This window comes from Trachemys scripta, chromosome 8 (genome assembly GCF_013100865.1).
Source record: "Trachemys scripta elegans isolate TJP31775 chromosome 8, CAS_Tse_1.0, whole genome shotgun sequence".
In the NCBI taxonomy this organism is placed as follows: Eukaryota; Metazoa; Chordata; order Testudines; family Emydidae; genus Trachemys; species Trachemys scripta.
Genome location: NC_048305.1, coordinates 10,817,598 through 10,830,575, shown reverse-complemented (window position 1 = coordinate 10,830,575; position 12,978 = coordinate 10,817,598). Strand labels below are relative to the sequence as shown.

General features: G+C 42.5%; 1 protein-coding gene across 2 annotated transcripts in view; it reads left to right on the top strand.

Moving 5' to 3' along the window:
* The window catches only part of SLC25A48 (solute carrier family 25 member 48), a 48,732-nt gene extending 36,584 nt beyond the window's left edge, over positions 1-12,148 (top strand). For both annotated transcript variants that reach the window (XR_004646908.1, XR_004646907.1), the window contains 4 exons: positions 8,303-8,341; positions 8,458-8,484; positions 9,271-9,408; positions 11,980-12,148. The gene's annotated coding sequence lies outside the window, so the exon portion shown is untranslated. The remainder of the gene's footprint in view (positions 1-8,302; positions 8,342-8,457; positions 8,485-9,270; positions 9,409-11,979) is intronic.
* The last annotated feature ends 830 nt before the right edge of the window (positions 12,149-12,978 follow it).

Genomic DNA, 12,978 nt, shown 5'->3' with positions numbered 1-12,978 from the left:
AGGCAAAATTTTCTGCTGGAATAAAAACACGCCTCTTTTTTCTGACCGATTCAAGTACTATTTATTTCTTTATTTATTCAGAATATCTAAAGATTTAATGATCAGTAGTAATTGGCTTCCGGGGCTCCAAACCCACAGAGACTATTTCAATTCTAAGGCTCTCTCCAGTGACCATGACTGATTAGAGCTGGAGATGTTCTTCCTAGTAAGCTCTCACTTCATTGTCTAGAAATAAAGGCAGAATGGAAGTTTTACTTGGGCTCCTCTTGCTTTTTGTCACTTTGAGTCACAGCCAATCTCAGCATTAGTTCTGTGTGAGTCACATTTTGGTGGAGAAACCATTGTATAGCTCTTTGAACTTTTTTCATTTAGCTGACGCCAACTCATGTGCTACCACCTTGCTGCAACTGTACGCACAAAGGCAAAGCAGCTTTATCTCCGGAAAAAGTAAACTTTTCAACACTATCATGTCCTATTTGTGGTTAGCAAAGTGCATGCTCTCTGCAACATCTTGATAAGTGTATACCGTAAACTTTCTTGATACTTAAAACAAGACAGCATGTCATTTTGGTGTTTTCCATCTGTAGGGAATCTTTCTACTGCACAGGGAAAGAATTATAAGAATATTCTTAGAAGCCTGGTGATGGGTGATCTTCAATGATAAGCACTCAAAAGTCCAGACGCTTATCCGGATTATCCACAAGCCAAAGCCTAAAAGACTGATCTGGAAAGCTCTTCCCATGATATGTTAGGCATACAATTCTCTATATTAATGGTGGCACACATTCATATATTATTGTGCATCGTCATAAAAATCTATTGCTTAGGGTTGGTACACAAAGCCAGAACATCAAAGACCTTTGGGCTGGAATTTTCAATGATGTCTAAGGGAGTTAGATGCCCAGTCCCCACTGAATTTCAATAGGATTTGCATGCCTAACTCTCTTGGGTTCTTTTGAAAAATCCCAGTCTTACTCTCTAAATTGAACCTGGCTCTGTAACCTGCCTGTCATTGCACTTTGCTAGCTAATGGCGGCATTTGCCAGAAATGACATTGTCTAAACAAACATATAGTGCTGTTGCTATGTCTGTATTTCCGGATATCCTGGAAACAATGGTGGTGCCATGTGAGAGGCAGAAGGCAGGATGAGCACAGCACCTTGAATGCTGAATTTACTTTGAATTCACTTCCCTGTCCGGGTTGAAATACACAAATTTCCAATACCTCTTTAAATAAAACATGCCAAAATATATTGAAAGGCCAAGGGAATGAAATAGATGAAGACTTGATATCCAAAGCAAAGGGCTTCTACCCTATTTGATTTATATATAATATATATATAATACGAAAGCTAAGGATTTTCAAACATCACAGGAAGATGTTTCAAGCATGACTTTAAAGGTCTAGCCTTTTGCTTTGAGAGAGAGAAAGAACATGGAACAATGCAGAAAAGAATTATATGGGAGTTTTATTTTAAACCCATTAGGCCTGATTCTGATTTTTTTTTCACATCAATATAAATGTGGAGTTCATTTAACAAGGGTGAAAGAAAAATCTGAATCATTGGTTTTAAAAGGATAAGAATCAAACCCAATGTTTGTACAATAAAACTTCAATGCAATTCTCCTGTACACTGAAGTTACCATTACACAGTGTAAGCAAGGTCAGAATCAGGCCAAGTTCAAGAAGGTCATTGAAAAGAATATATTCTGTGAATCATTTACTCAACTGATTTTCACAACATTATTCTAATGAGAAAGGCTTAAGGATTTTCTAATAAAAATGGGTACGGATATTTAATAACTGATTGCAAGCTCTTTGGGGCAGAGACCGTCTTTTTGTTCTGTATTTGTACAGCCGCTAGCACAGTGGGGGCCTGGTCCATGGCTAAGCACTACGATACTACTAGTAATACCAAGAATAATAATAAAAAAGATTAAGGGCTTGTCTAGATGGTGCCTTAGTCTACACCAGAGGGGTGTAAATTCCTGTGCTCACCAGAGCGTTGTGCACTAAGTAGCCAACGTGGACCCTGCTGGTGTGCACTAAAAGTTTCCTAATGCATGTTAACAGTACTGTTTGAAATGGGATTACGGTAATGCACACTGGGGAACTTTTAGTTCATGTCAGCACGGTCCTCGTGGGTATGCTGGTACACATTAGAATTTACACTCCTATTGGTGCCGACTACAGAACAGTGTAAACAAATCCTAATAATTAGGGCCTGATCCAAAGACTCACTGAAGTCTATCGGAAGGCTCCCATTGACTTCAGGCAGTTAATGGCTGAACTGAAGTTAAAATCCTGGGCTCAAGAGATAAAATATAACCCAGTGGCTCTCAAACTTTTTTACTGGTGACCCCTTTCACATAGCAAGCCTCTGAGTGTGACCCCCCTTATAAATTAAAAACACTTTTGTATATATTTAACACCATTATAAATGCTGGAGGCAAGTGGGGTTTGGGGTGGAGGTTGACAGCTCGCGACCCCCCCATGTAATAACCTCATGACCCCCTGAGGGGTCCCAACCCCCAGTTTGAGAACCCCTGGTATAACCAGTGTTGTTAATAGTGCCATTGCCTCAAATGTTTAATACACTGTTGTTCAGTTACTTTAACAACAAGCAGAATAGCTCGTCTGTGCCAACTTGACTGATAATGGATATAAGGAACCTGATTCAGGTGTAAGTTAGTTGCCAGTGGTGCTGGAACAATATTTAAAGTGGGGGTGCTGAAGGCGGAAACCATGTATTCAAGCCAAGGGGTACGGCAGCATCCCTAGTTCCAGCACCTATGGTAGTTGCTCCAGATTTATCTGCAAATCAGACATGACAAGGATCTCATGGAGTAATAGAAGGGGAGAAAGAGCCAAAAGATGTAGTGATAGCACTGGCACTCCCAACAAGTGCAGGTTAAAGGGAGGAGCCATGTGGCTCAGTTGGCAGGTGAGGTGTATTTTAATTTCTCTCTCACCCCCAATGCTCATCCTCCATGCTTCTCTCCCATTCTCACAGGAGGACAAAGGAAATGCAAACCATAAATATTGTCTGAAATCCTTTTGGAGGGAAACCTTCCAGAATCCTCTTCTATCTTCCTCTTTTTACTCACCTCTAGTCTCATTACAGTGCCCCTCCTGACACAAGAGGGTTGGATGCAACGAATAAAAGCTAATTGAAGTAATTACTCTTTGAACATTTTTGAAACCATCTTTCTCTGCGCACAGTGTATTTCTAAGGTTTTCCTGCTGATTAACCCTGAGCCTCCCACCTCCTGCTGTCAGAGTGACTGAATGCTACAGATTAGGTAGATAAAGTTTCTCTTGAGAACACATAAATGAAAAGAGAAAGTCTCTTTTATCCTCTACGCATTCCTCCAGTGTGATGCAGTTTCAGAAGTGATGAGTACATTGTCTCTATGCAAATGAATGGAGATATTCCTCAAAAAGCACGGGGCAAAATAGATCATTTTCCCCACCACACAGCTTTTTAGAAAGCATCAAACTTTTTCGGTTTCACCTAGGCTGTGCACCCAGGGACACTGAATGGGAGTTTTGCCATTGACCTCACTGTGAGCAAGACTGGGCCCTTATTGTCCAAAAGATTTCAGAACCCTTTATTGCTGGGGTGTCTTTGAAGGACAATGCTGATGGTCATTTCCTTTCATTCTCACTGATGTTTTCTGGTTTTACTTTTGAATCCACAACAAAAGTGCAGCATGTGTCCTTTCTTTATGGTTTACTAAATGTGGTTAGACTAAAGTTTGCCCATACACCCAGCACCGACGAGAGATTCAGCCTTGGTCCCTGTGACACGGTACTGTTAGCAGCTATAAATGAAGCCCCTTTTGGGAGCCAGCACCCATTGAGAACACACCAGGCACAGTAGGAGCACGTTGGTTTTGGAAGGTTAGTGCGGGTCACTTGCACCTGTAGGGAATCTGGTGAGCTAACGAGGTGATTAGGTCACCAGCTGGACAGCTCGGAGAAGAAAGCAAGCAGTATAAAAGACTGAGCCAGGCAGCAGGAAGGAGCCCCTTCCATCTGCAGCTATGTTGTATTAGACCTGGAGCCTAAAGGAAGAAATAATAATAAAGACACTTGATGAAGGTACCCGGTAGACTGTGTGTGCTGTTTAGTCACCAGAAGGGCTTACCAGTCAGGGTTTCCAGGCTGGAGGGGAAACCTGTTTGCAAGTGGGAGCTTGTCTGGGATACACCTATCAGCTAGAGCCAGGAAGGTTTGAGAGGTAGCCTATATGAGGACAAGAAAAGATGGAGGAGCTGATACAGGGGCTAGCTTAGCAGCAGAAAGAGATGCAGAGGATGCTGCAGGCATTCGGCAGACAGCTGGGATGGCGGACACCAGGCAGAGCACCAGCGAGCGTTTCAAGAGTTTGTGAAGACAGAGACGCAGCACAGCAGCACTTACAAAATTTGATAAGTCCTACTGTGAGGAACAGAAGTTTGAGGTCGGGCTGCAGCTCTGTACAATGAGCCCTGGAGATGACACCAGTGCAGTCTTACTGACTTTTGAGAGAACAGCTACTGGCCCAGTCTAGGATAAAGGGTTATGGGCCATATGGTTAGCCCCTTATCTGGCAGGAGAAGCCCAGGCTGCTTACATGGTGTTAAGCAAGGAGAACGCCAAGAACTACAATGTGTTAAAGGCTGCTATATTGGACCATGCAGGCTTGTCAGCTGGAAGGAACAGACAGATATTTAGGGCCACCAGGTGGACTTATGGGGTACAGCCTAGAACCTTTACACAGAAGTTTGACTGATTGAGCCAACCGGTGGCTGAGGTTAAGGAGGCAGGATGTGGAAGCAGTCGTAGATGCCATGATCTCAGAACAGTTTATGCTCTGCATCTGCCTGCTTGTTCCTGTGGAGCAGGCTGGTTGAACAGCAGTGGTTACGGGAAGGAGAAACTCTAGGCATTGAGTGGATACAAGGGGAGAAAAGAACTTAGTCCCATGAGAGGTATAGGGCGGTTCAGGTGAAAAAGTGTTGGAGTTGTGAAGACTTTACCTTATCCCATGGTTTTAGGGTTGGAACCCATTTCCTTTAAGTAGGTGAAGGGAGGCCATGTGGAAGGAACCTCAATGGATGGCAGAAAAAGCAGGGGCTAGGGTCAAAAAGATAAGAGCCCACAAGTTGAGATACAAGTAAATCCTAGATAGATACTAACAGGCCAAGAAAGTGGGGCCCAAGTAGGAAATGCCAGCGCAGAGGAAAAGCTGTAGAGAGTACAACCTAGGCAGATATTAACAAGCTGAGAGAGCAGAGCCCAGGTGGAGAATACCAGCATGGAGGAGACGTGAGTGAAAGAGCCAGGGTCACCTTGTACAAGGTCAACACGAAGAAAGAGTGGAAGGCAAGCCCACTATACCCCAGTTAGAAGGCCCAGAGGAGTGAGAGATCCATGAGAGATCCCTAATATCTATGGGGGAACATCAGATCATCAGACTGTGAGGTGCTGGTTGGGGAATAGCCCTAGTGAGCGTTGAAAAAGATGGGATAGATCAAGGGCAAAAGACTGCATGATGTCCATTGTGTGATGACCTGTGGGCCAAAACACCTAAACAGTGTTTATTCTGTGGATGGAGAATGGAAGACCCTCACTGATGGTCCACGAAAAGTCATACTAAGGTGGTGAGAGTTTGCTGCCCCTACAAGGAAGACAGAGCATGGGCAGGGAAAAACTGAGCCCCGGTGGAAAGGCCGGGCCCCAGCTAACTAGAGAAAACACATGAAGGGGAGAGGTATGTGAGAGGGTGCTGTTAGCAGCTATAAAGAGAGCCCCTTTTAGGAGGCAACAATGGGTAGTTAGAGTAGGAGGGAGTTAGGTAGACTGATTGGTTTTGGAAGGTTAATGGAGATCACTTGCACCTGTAGAGAGTCTGATGAGCTAATGTAATAATTAGGTCACCAGCTAGATAGCTCAGAGAAGAAAGCAAGCAGTATAAGAGACTGAGACAAGGTGCAGGAAGGAAGCCCTTTCCGTCTGCTGCTACACTGTGTTGTCTCTGGAGCCTAAGGCAAGAAATAATAATAAAGACACTTGGGGTGGGTACTCTGGTTGAGTGTGCATTCTGTTTAATCCCCAGGAGGGCTTACCAGCCAGGACTGGAGATGGTACCCATTTACAGTCCCATTGACCTAGAGTAAAATATTGCATTTTTAACAGCTATTTTCTTTTGTTCTCACTTTGTGCCATCCAGGCATGGACATAATCCCATTTCATGCACAGAAACATTCTGCTTCTGTGTCCTGGGTACACATTCAGTTTATACGCTCTGTCCTGTGAAGATGAATTTTTAGGTAGCTTGGGAAAGACGCATTATGTCACTATGCTAGATCCCACAGAAGGGTATTGGCAGACTCCTGTTACCCTGGAGTCAGGGAGAAACATGCTTTTTCCACACTCTATGAATAGTTCCTCTTCTGGACAATGCCATTTGGCTTTCATGGAGCACCCAAATTTCCACCGATGAAGGATCAAATCCTTCAGCCTTATAACCAATATATGTTGCATACCTTGATGACACGGACATCTACCATGTTGACTTGAATACTCATCCACAGAAGATAGCAACCATATTGCAATCCCTAACCGAGGTAGACCTACTAGCAAACCCTGCTAAATACTCCATCAGAAAGCATGAAACCTATCACCTAGGGTATCCCCTCGGAAAAGGCCAAATCTGGCTGCCAGTGAGCAAAATCTGATGGATGGGCCTTCCTTTAACACAGAAAAGCAGTGGGAGAATCCCCAGGTTGTTACTGAAGGTTCATGCCAGAGTTTGTCACCACAGCAATTCCCTGTGAACCTTACCCAGAATAAAGCCCCCAGACAACTTTACTGTTTGAAAATCTGTGAAATAGCCTTTTTATCTCTCTGAGACATTGACTAGCCTGCCAATGTTACATGAACCAATTTTATCAAGGGATTTATACTTCAGGCCAACACCGCTGAATTTTGCTGTGGGGCAGTACTGTCCAAAGAAACAGAGAGAGGCACACCCACTGTTCTTCCTAAGCTGAAAGCTCTTCCCTCAAGAGACAGTCTACATTGTAATCAAGAAGTGTCGCTGTGAAATGGGAAGCTAACTTCTTTTCAAGACAATCTTCAGAAAATTTCCACTCAGAGTACGCTCAGACTGACCAGCAGAGGATTCAACATCTTGTTGCATAACAGAAGGGGGGAAACTTCAGAAACCTATATAAATCTATGAAGGAAAAGGGATGAGGGCTAACTCTGGAACTGCCAATGAGTGCAGTTTGAAGAAAGGGTCTTTATGCTCCAGGAGCCGTGGTCCTGTTAGATTCAGCCTGATTCATAACTTCTGCTATTGTTCTGGATTTGCAGACTAATCCCTTTTTGATCACGTTTTTGTATCCAACTTTTCCTACCTGCTCAGGCAGAGAGTGGGAAAGGGACTGTCATGTCAAAGTTCTGCACCCATGAAACTGAGGTCAGATTCAAGTGCCTGAAGGAGGCACTCACAAGCTTTGCAGCTGTAGTTCACTGTGGATGCAACTCTATCTGTGGAACCTGTAGCCAGGACTTGTAGACAGGACATTTTTACTGCCATGTTGCTGTCAACAATATCCTACAGCCTTTTTGCCTCTTACAGAAAGGTTCTTTGACTGAGGGGGAAAGCCACAGTCTGTGTCCCTCTGGACTGTCTCCTCAGACACTTTGCACTGGGGAATGTTGTTGTGTATTTGCTTTCATGGTACGTGACTTGAACTACCATGAGAGGCAAAATCCACATCTGAACAAAAAATGCTTTTGTGGAGGATTTTTTTCAACCTTTGTTTCCTGCTGTGGTCTGACAAAACAATGATAAAAATTAATCACTTCAGAGGAGCTTTCACGAATTTCCCCACCATGAAGGAAAAGCCACTTCACTAGGTGACTCAGTTACGTATTTGATTCTTCCAAATGCAGTCCAAACTTAGAGGGAAAAATAGTGGGCACTCGGTATCAGTTTAGTAGCAGGGTTTTTCCCCATTAGAAAGGGAATTTTGTGCAAGACTCAATTTAAAGGAGTGTCTGCCTGCTCTTCTGTCAACCATCAGACTGCATTGCACTTGAACACCAGAATGCTGTCATACATAGTCTTCTGTTGTGGCCTGCTCTGTGTGCAAGCACAAGTGTATTGCAGAGTCGATGAGATTATTAGGAATACACATGAGCTACTTGTAAGTGATGTGATTATTTAGTATTTTGTGTAAAAATAGATGTTTGCAAATTATAAAATGATAGTAATTGTGGATCTTTCACTCATTATCATTTTAGGCAGAAAACTTTGAAACCTGCGACTGTAGTCTGACTAATGTAAGTGCCTGAACTCTCTCTTTGAACTCGATTACAAAATTCAATTGCAATGTGTATGCAAAATATTTACTAGGCTGGTAATACTGAATTGTAATGATTATTCTTTTCATTTTCAGTCATGTTTATGCCTTCCCATTTCTTGGGTAAGTAAATATGCCAGATTTCGCTTTAAATACTGCAGCTGTGTAAAGTGTTCAGTTTGCATGTTTTAAATTGCTTTCTCTTGGTTTTTAAAAGTTTGTGAAGAAGTTTCTTAATATAGGAGCAACAATGAAACATATAAGGCTTGATCTTGCCTCCACTGAAATAAACGGCAAAAAAGCTCTTCTAATGTTAGTGGAGCCGGATCAGGTGCATAATCAGTTAAAAGTTCCTTATGGGTCAGATTTACAAATGTATTTAGGTACCTAAAGATGTAGACAGGCACCTATCTGCAATTTCAATAGGAATTAAGTGCCTATCCTATTAGATGCTTTTAAAAATCCTACCAGGTGCCTGTCTGAATGTTGGGGTGCCCAAATACCTTTGTAAATCTTGGGAGAGAGGCTAAGTGATTAGAGATTGAGACTCCTGATGTAAGGGTTAAGCTGCAACACCAGGCCTCCATATTTTTGAAATAGCCACAGATTTGCTAAACATTAATTTTAGCCTGGATTATGTTTGAGTGCATATATCTTACATTTTCAGTATCCAAGTCTTAAGTGAAATATGGCACTGGTTTCTTACTAAAGATAGGAAGCTTTTCTGTTTTAAAAACTAGCCAAAGTTCTTCAGTCAGTGTGCAATATAATGCAACCTTAATTATTTCAGTTGTGACATTCTGCTATGTTGATGAATTAGCGCTTCTCCTTTCTTGTGATGAGTATAGCTTAAAGTAAATGTAATCCAGCCTACATTAGGTTTTCTATAATATGTTCTTCATTTACCAGACTGGTTGTGAATTGTCGTGCTTTGTGGATGGGTTTAAAAGAATGAATGAAACACTGCAAGTTGGTTTCAGCGTGAGGGATAAGATTCGTCACGTTCATCGATCGCTTTCACTACTGCAGAAAAAAAAGTGCAAAAATGTAAACATTTCTTTTATTATTTTCTCTCTTTTACATAAGATTTTGAACCTAAATATTTTATAATTATGTGTTTGACTAAATTTCTTGTGCCAGAGAATAGCAAACCCTTTGCATAGGTGCCCAACTTTAAGACGTGTCGTCCAGCTGTGGGAAAGAGGTGTGAAAATTGGCAGCTCCTATTTTGGCCCCTTTCAAAACCACAGAGAGGATTTTACATGGTCCTTCATTGACAGAAGGCGCAGAAAGGTGTTCTGGAGTGACACCTATATGTGACAGGAGATGATCCACATATCAGAGCATGTGTCTCCTGACTCAACAATGACATCTGTGCATGGACCCTTATATAGATTTTTCAGGCTCCTAAAAGGACAAATCTTCATGGTTCTGGGGATACCCCTGGAGCTGCTGCCTGCCAGAATCTGGGCATTTATTTCAATGCTGATTTGGCAATTTGATTTTTAAATCCTTTTTTAAAGCATTGATGTGTAAAGAAAAAAAAAACTTGCTGTGGTTTTGATTTACACTTAGATAGCTCAACTGACAATTCCTGGATGATCCGGAGCAGTATTACTAGAGCTCTGAAAACAGTTCAGTGGAGCTTTCCTGGCCAGGCTTCAGAGCCCAAACTCCAGCCTGAGCCCAAATGTCTACATAGATATTTTTAGTACCATAGCACAAGCCTGAGTCTGTCAACCTGGCTTCTGAGACGCGTTGCCACAGGCTGCCACTCGCTGCGTAGATGCACCCAATGAGGTCTGTGCATTTTTAGTACATAGTAGGTGAAGGGTATACAGAGGGAAACATAAGAGTTCACCTGAATTCCCCTTTTCTGAGGACTCAGGATTCATGAACCAACTGTTGGCTAGAAGGGTTTCTGTCTGTAGAGGGCTGGCCAATATGAAATTTATGACAGGTGGTAACAATATGCAGTAGCCCTGTCATTCCCAGGATATTAGAGAGACCAAGTGGGTGAGGTAATATCTTTTATTTATTCACCAGCTTCTGTTGGTGAGAGAGACAAGCTTTCACAGAGCTCTTCTTCAGGTCTGGGAAACTTACTCAGATTGTCACAGCAAAATACAAGTTAGAACAGATAGTTTAGCATAAATAGTTAAGGCATATTTCAAGGGATCATTCAAGGTGAAGTTAATGTTAATCTACAACCCACTAACAGTTCCCCCACAGCTGCTTTCCACACACCGCACCCCCTGTTTTCCTATGATCTTTCACGTTGAATGGTCCCTTGAAATAGGTGTTAACTACTTATGCTAAACAATCTGTTCCAGCCTGTATTTAGCTGTATGCTGTGTAGTTGTAGCTGTGTTGGTCCCTGGTAGTTAGGCTATGTCTACACTAGGGACCTTACAGCTGCACAACTGTACAGATGCAGCTGCGCGGTTGTAAGATCTCCCGTGTAGCCACTCTAGGCCGATGGGCGAGAGCTCTCCTGCTGGCATAATTAAACCACCCCCAATGAGCGGCGGTAGCCTATGTTGGCAAGAGAAGCTCTCCTGCCAACATAGCGCTGTCTACACAGGTGCTTCTGTCAGCGTAACTTATGTTGGTCAGGCATGGGGTTTTTTTCACACTCCTGAGCGACATAAGTTTTACCAACAAATGTGCTAGTGTAGACATAGGTTTAGAGAGACAATGGCTACACTATCGAGCTTATAGCAGTGCAGCTGCACTGATGCACCTTTTTTTGTCTCTCAGGTGGTAGTGATGGCAGTTTAGCCCAAAGTAATGTGCAGCATTAAAAGAGGATATTGGAAACTCTGTTGGATTAAATCAATAGTTCCAACAGTTCCAATGTGAAAATAATTAGATTGCTAATAGCTTTTCCTGGATGTCCGGGAGAAAGAATAGTTGTCATAGGATATTGATTGAGGGAAAGAAATTCTTTCAAGATTTGAACTTGATTTGTGGTCATGAGCCAGATGTTGGTCTGAAGCTCACCATAAATATAGCTCCATAAATACAATTTTTAAAAATCCATTGGTATCCATAGGACAAAAATAGTGGCTAGATTAGAACATATCAGTTGAGGAAATGGTCAAATCATTGAAACTGCCAGAAGAACTAGGATTTGTCTTCACGTAGAGCTCTACAGCAGCACAGCTGCACTGGTGAAATTTCACCACTGTAGTGCTATAGTAAAGACGTTACTACACCGCCTGGAGAACTTCTCCCGTCAGCATAATTAATCCACCTCTCCAAGAGGCGGTAGCTATGTCGACAGGAGAAGCTTTCCTGTCAACACAGCATGGTCTACACGGAGAGTTAGGTTGGTATAACTATGTCCTTCGGGGTGTGGATTTTTCACACCCAAGTGATGTAGATATACCCACATAGATCTGTAGTATAAACCTGACCTTAGGGAGCTGCGGAAAGAATTAAGGTGATACATTGTGATAGAACCCATCACCATCTGCGCCCTCAACCAAACCCCCCTTATCACACATGTCTTTATTCAGAGCCTAAGCACTTAAACCCACAATGTTGTGGTAGGGATTTATTTTTTCTTTCCATTTTTTGTTGTTTGTTTAATTGCCTTTTTTTTTTCTACCACAGCTCCTGTCCTGTAGAGGACCCTGTCACTCAAATTCCACTGGGAACATAGAGAAATTCTTAACACTCGTCAAAACAACCTTTCAGCAAGTGAACAAGGAGAAAAGCAGGAAAAAATGACAAAGGAGAAAAAATGTTATTTATTGTATTTATTATCTAAATAAAACATGAAAGACAGTAATTTGCTAAAAACAATAAAATTATATTTTACACGAATACCAATGACTTTCAAGCATCCTTTTTTTTATACTTTTTTTTTCCCAGTGGCACAAAAGAATTTATGTCTGGTCATATGGAGGCTTGGGCCCAGATCCACAAAACTATTTAGGCTCCTAACTTCTATTGAAATCCATAGAATCCTTGATCCTTAGCTAAACCAAGCTAATGTTCAGCACAGCTAAGGTGGTGGTGAGAGGGAGGGCAAAGGTAGTTCTAAATCACTTTTCCACCTTCTCCAGTCCGGAGGCTGAACCATCCTCTAGTATGAGTTAGAGCAGCCTGTGGTTGTAATTAGACTGTAGAAAGGTAAGCTTATTACAACAGTGATGTCTGAAACCGCAGACTGCCTGAAACAATCGTTCAGAGAGGTGTGAACTTCCCCTGTGCAACTAAGTCAGTGTTAACTCTGAATGCTAACCATGTCTTAAATGTCAACATTGTGACTATTTCACTATTGAATAATGCTCTCAAGAAAGAAGGGGGATGATCCTATTATACAACACAGTGATTTTTTTAAATCTTCATATCTCCTTTCAGCATCTTAAGTGGGTGAAAAGAACAGGAGTACTTGTGGCGCCTTAGGCCTTGGCTACACTTACCCGCTAGTTCGACAGCTGGAAATCGAACTTCTGGGTTCGACTTATCGCGTCTAGTCTGGACGCGATAAGTCGAACCCGGAAGTGCTCGCCGTCGACTGCGGTACTCCAGCTCGCCGAGAGGAGTACCGCGGAGTCGACGGGGGAGCCTGCCTGCCGCGTGTGGACCAAGGTAAGTTCGAATTAG